Here is a 6,059-nt window from a genome sequence, read left to right as displayed (position 1 = left end):
AAAAAAAAAAAAAAAAAAAAAAAAAAAAAAAAAAAAAAGGACCCCTGTGATTGCACTGGGTCCACCTGGACAGCCCAGAATCATCTCCCCATCTCAAGACGTTTAGCTTAATCACTCTGCAAAGCCTCTTTTCCTGCGTAAGGGAAAATAGTCACAGGTTCCAGGGACCAGGAACATCTTTGGGGTCCACTATTTAGTCTACTACACACCTGTTAGAGATATAGGCAACAAACCACAACAGTGTTGGCAGAACTTGTGACTTTGTTACTGAAAGGTATTTCAGATATTTTCTTATTATATTATTTTCCAACAGGCATCTTGAAATATTATTCATGCTCATCTCTACTTTTAAGTTAAAGTAGCTATTAAAGCTGCCATGAGTGGCTTTTTATTTAATACATTAGTGAAGAGGCACATAAATTACTATATCAAGTTTTAAAAAAATATTTTGATAACTGCATTACAATAAAAATTGGATTTCTTTGTCCTGTGTATTTTCTTTTATTTTGAGAAGCTTTGCAAGTCTGTCATGAGGTCCAATATGTGAAAATGGGTAAGAATGCCTGCCCTTGGTGGATTGTAGAGCAGGAAAAAAATGGGTCCCTGGAAGACTGACTTGACATCCTGCCAACTGGACCACTCCCCTTGGGGCTGTGGGGTGGTAGAGCATTACACTTCTGTGGGGTTTTTTTTTCATCCACTGCTTTGAGGGTCTCTTTGTTATAGCAGCTCAGCCTTTATGCAAACTCTTTTCAGCATGAATTGACTGGTTGAAGTTGCTCTCACTCAAGGAGGCAGATTCAGGATTAGTGGGGCTTGAAGTTCACACCATTTGGGGGCTCCTTTTGAAAAACTGAATGGATGCAACCACAATGGAAAACAGCATGGGGGTTCCTAAAAAATTTTAAAATAGAACTACCATATGATCCAGCAATTGCACTTCTGGGTATTTATCCAAAGGAAAAGAAAACATTAACTCAAAATAACTGTGTTCATTGCAGCATTATTTACAATAGCCAAGACAAGGAAGCAACCTAAGTGTCTATCAGTGGATGAATAGATAAAGAAGCTATAGGACATATACATAACAATGGAATATTATTCAGCCATAAAAATAAAGGGAATCTTGCCATTTGTGATAACATGGATGGACCTTGAGGGCATTATGCTTAGTGAAATAAGTCTGAGAAAGACAAACACCATATGATCTCACTTCTAAGTAGAAGCTACAAAAAAAAAAAAAAAAAACCCGCAAAAACTAAACAACTCATAGACACAGAGAACAGATCGATGGTTGCCAGAGGCAGGCAGCGGGTTGGGGGTGGCCAATATGGGTGAAGGTGATCAAAAGTACAAACTTCCAGTTATGAAATAACTACTGGGACGTGATGCACGGTAACTATGGCTAATAATACTATTGAATGTTTGAAAATCGCTAAGAGAGTAGAGCTTAAAAGTTCTCATGTCAAGAAAGAAAGTTATAAGTATGAATGATGATGAATTGAGGTGATCATTTCATAATATACCCAAATATCGAGTCATTAAGCTGTATACTTGAAATTAATATAGTGGCATATGTCAGTGTTTTCTCAATAAAAAGAGGAAACCCAATGGGAAAACATCTTATTTTGCTTATTTTACAAAAATAGGTGACCATGTGACCCCATGGAGAAGGTCCCCCCTGCCCAGCCCAGACTGGGAAGGGCCATGCAAAGGTGAGGCCCTGAATCTTAGGCTGTGCCATGGATACTTTGATGCTCTACCCAGATCCCTTCTTCAGGACCTGCACACTCAGGCCCCAGCCGTTGGGAATGCAGCTGCTGATGGCTTCTGGCTGTACCCCTCGTGAAGGAAATACTGTCAGCTACAAGGAACTGCCTTGCCTCAAAATTAGTCCCCCTCCCAGGGCACTGGCCATGGCCAGTGGTTGGCTGACATAGAGATATCAAAGCGTGGATCCCAGCTGCAATTTGGGACAACTGTGAACAGCCATTTCAGTTGCAGAGCTCTCTGTAGGATGGGCCAACATCTCTGTGGAACAGCCCTGCAGTCCTTCCTTCCTCATATGCTTTCAGGTGCAGCTCCCAAGAGCCCTCCCCAATAAGACTTCTGCCTGCAATCCTGTGTCAGAGTGTTCCAGAAAATCTAATCTAAGGCCGCTGGTATCAAAAGTGGTCTTATGAAGCAGACTTAGCGATGGGATCTTGGAATGGGGACACTTGCTGGGAGGCTGGCGATGAGGACCCCATCTCCAGTAGCAGGTGGAGTGTGGAGACTCCTAGCATGCTTAGCAGTGCAACAGTTAAAGTTTTTACCTGTGATGAGCAAGGAGGAGATACTGGTAAAAGAGGAAGTGTCCTGGGCCATAATGACAGGCTCAGATGGAGAATCACCAACTCAAGGCAGGACTTGAAAGCCAGATTCTGTCTTGGGAGCAGATGAAATGGAAGACAGACGCAGGAGCTCTTCCTAAGAGTTGTGGAGACTCAGGGAAAGTCCTTCCCCAAAGGGACCCATGGTGTGGCTTGTACCAACATCCCAGAGCCAGTTGTCACATTTTCAGGAATTTTGCAAGCCTATCGTTAAGCAAAGCCATTCAAAACATGAAATTATATGAACTTACAATTTAAAATCTTACCACAACAGGGGCACCTAGGTGGCTCAGTTGGTTGGCTCAGGTCTTGATGCCGGGGTCCCGGGATCAAGTCCCACATTGGGCTCCTTGCTCAGCAGGGAGCCTGCTTCTCCCTCTCCCTCTGCCCCTCCACTGTCCCCGCCCCCACTCATGCTCTCTCTTACTCTCTCAAATAAATAAATAAAATCTTTTAAATCTGACTAAAAAAAAAGTAATAAATACCCATAAACCACTTCCTATTTATTTTACCACATTATATCTATGCTCTCGAGGTAATTTATGTTATGAGTTGAATTGTGTCCCTGAAAAAGATATATGGAAATCCTCACCCCCAGTCCTAGAGAATGTGACCTTATTTGGAAATAGGATCATTGCAGACGTTATTAGTTAAGATGAATGAGGTTGTTAGGTTTGGCCCTAATCCAATATGACCGGTGTGCTTATAAAAAGAGGAAGAAGAGACACCGAGGGGGAAGGTGGCCATAGGAGATCTCAACGGTGCACCCGAGGAATGCCAAGGATTGCTGGGAAAGGCCCAGCAGCTGGAAAAGATGAGGAAGGATTCTCCTCTACATGTTTTCAGATGGAAACAGGCCTGGCCCAGCTGATACCTTGATTTTGGATTTCCAACCAGAAGTGTGGGACAACACATTTCTGCCATTTCAAGTCACACAGTTTGTGGGAGTCTGTTATGACAGCCCTAGGGAAGTAAAATACTTTGTCTATTATTCCTACATAGAAATACTAGATAATGATATCCTGCTGGACAGCTCTTCCAAACTCTGTGCTCAGGGATGCCATGTTGGCAGCTTGGTGTCAGCCATGGCCGTTGTATTTACATGATAGAAATTGGAAAATGCTACAAATTAAAGCTTTTCTTCTCAGAGAGCCAGTTGTTAAACATTTACTGGAAACCATGGCTAATGGCAATTACCTTGGTTAACAGTGCACTGGTTAAATGTGAAAACTCAGACCTTTTGATAACTGTTGAACACAGAGTCTGAATTAATATCAATGCTGGGGACCCAGAGCGCCATTCTGGCCCTTCTGTTAGAGTCAGGGGGGCATATGGAGGCAGGTGATAAATGGATTCCTGACCCAGGTCTCCCTCCCAGAGCTGTTATAATGGGGGAAGGCCAAATAGAATCCTCTGAAGGTGGCCCCTTCACATCCCAGTCATTATAGTTTTTAAAAAATCATCACATCCCCGAGGGTATGGCAGAGATCTATGCCATCCTCAAAGACATGAAAAATGCAAGAGTGGTGTTCCCCATTATACCCTCATTTAATTCACTTGCCTGACCCCTTCAAAAACTATCGATCGTGGTGGATGACAGTGGATGTGCAAATTTAATCAAATAGTAGCCCAAATCGCAGCTGCTCTGCTGGACAGGATATCTTTGCCAGAGAGAATTAACACAGCCTCACTATGTGATATGTGGCCGTTGCCCTGGCAAATGCAATCCCTAGGTCCCTTACAGAAAAGAGGATCAGAGGCGGGTCGCATTTACTCAGGACGGCCAAGATGCACATTTAATCTGGCCCCAGGGATATGTTAGCAGTCCTGCCCTCTGCCATAACATTAAATGCAAGGACCTGGGCCATCTGGACACAGAACATCATGTTGGCTCACTCTTCGACAGCAACATGCTAATCAGATTGTAAGAGGAAGAAGTGACAAGTACATTGGAAGATATCCTCCCGAGGGTGGAGGAGAAACCCTCCAAAGTTGCAGGCATCTGCTACACGAGTCAAGTCTTGAGGATTCCAGTAGCCTGGGATATGTCAGGACACCCCCTTCAAAAGAAACGATTGCGGGGCACCTGGGTGGCTCAGTCGTTAAGCGTCTGCCTTCGGCTCAGGTCATGATCCCAGGGTCCTGGGATCGAGCCCCGCATCGGGCTTCCTGCTCAGCAGGAAGCCTGCTTCTCCCTCTCCCACTCCCCCTGCTTGTGTTCCCTCTCTCGCTATCTCTCTCTCTGTCAAATAAATAAATAAAATCTTTAAAAAAAAAAAAAAAGAAACGATTGCAACTCACACCTCCCCCTGCTAAGAAAAAGGCACAAAGCTGGTTAGGCATGTTTGGGCTCAGCAGACAGCATACAGGAATAATTCTCCAAGCCACAAACATGGAATAGTGTCAGCTTTGAGTGGGGTGCAGAACAGAATAGCCCTCTGCAGCAGGTCCAGGCTGTGGGGTGAGCCCCTCTGTCACTGGAAGCATATGACCCAACAGATCCTATGGAATTTGAGGGATCTATGGTAAGAAAAGGCCTCTTGTGGCATTGACACAAACCTCAATGGGACAAAAATCACAATGGGAACCCACTAGGGTTCTGGAGCAAGGTCAGGGCATCTACAACAAAGTATTCTCCATTCATAAAGCAGTGTCTGGCAGGCTGCTGGGTCACAACGCATAGGAAGTGCAGGGCCTCTGGACACCAAGTGACCAATTATGAGCTGCCTGACCCACCAGATCATAAGTCTGGGTGATCCAAGCAACCATTCGTTGTAAGATGGAAGCGGTACATCTAAGATCGGGCACAGGCAGGGCCAGAGTACAAGTCCACTTTGTGAACAAGTGGGCCAAGCCTCCAGGTCATCTGTCACTGGGGCATCAATGCCTATTCCTCTGTTCCCACGTATGGCTGCAGAGGCTGAGCTTGGGCCATGAATAGGTTGGTTCAGTATGCAGGTCTAAGAAGAAAATAGAGGGCGCCTGGGTGGCTCAGTCCGTTGGGCATCTGCCTTTGGGTTGGGTCATGATCCCCGGGTCTTGGGGTTGAGCTCCAAGTCAGGCTCCCTGCTCAGCGGGGAGTCTGCTTCTCCCTCTGCCTCTCCCCCTGCTCCTTCTCTCTCTCGCTCACTCTCTCTCTCAAATAAATAAATAAAATCTAAAAAAAAAAAGAAGAAGAAGAAGAAGAAGAAAATAGACTTTGGTTTCCCTACAGCCCATTCAAGGGTGACCCTGAAAGGCGGCGGTGACAGGAAATCTAATCAATAGGCAGAGCGCTCCAGGTGATAAAGCTGATCATCCATTATGTGGAAAGAGAATTAGCCCAAGGTGACTATACATGAACTTATAAGCACTAACAAATGGCCCTGATGCTTGCTCAGCAGCTTGAAGTTACCCTGAAAAAGATGAGGTGATCCCAGATGGGGCCATCTGAGATAGAGGTATATGGGTAGACATATGGGAATGAATACACAGTATAATTTGTTTTTGCATGTCAATGCCACCAGAGAGCATCTACTACAGAAGTGACACTAATCAACCAAGGAGCAATAGTGACTTGGCCAGTTGACATCAGCAGCCTCGGTCATCAGCCTCCCCAGCTCTGGTACCATCAACACATGAATGGAACAGCCATGGTGGCAGGATGAAAGCCATGGACGGGGCACAAAAGTATGAGCTCCCATTCAT

Source organism: Neomonachus schauinslandi, chromosome 16 (genome assembly GCF_002201575.2).
Source record: "Neomonachus schauinslandi chromosome 16, ASM220157v2, whole genome shotgun sequence".
In the NCBI taxonomy this organism is placed as follows: Eukaryota; Metazoa; Chordata; class Mammalia; order Carnivora; family Phocidae; genus Neomonachus; species Neomonachus schauinslandi.
The sequence above is the reverse complement of the archived record's forward strand: the minus strand, read 5'-3'. Positions refer to the sequence as shown.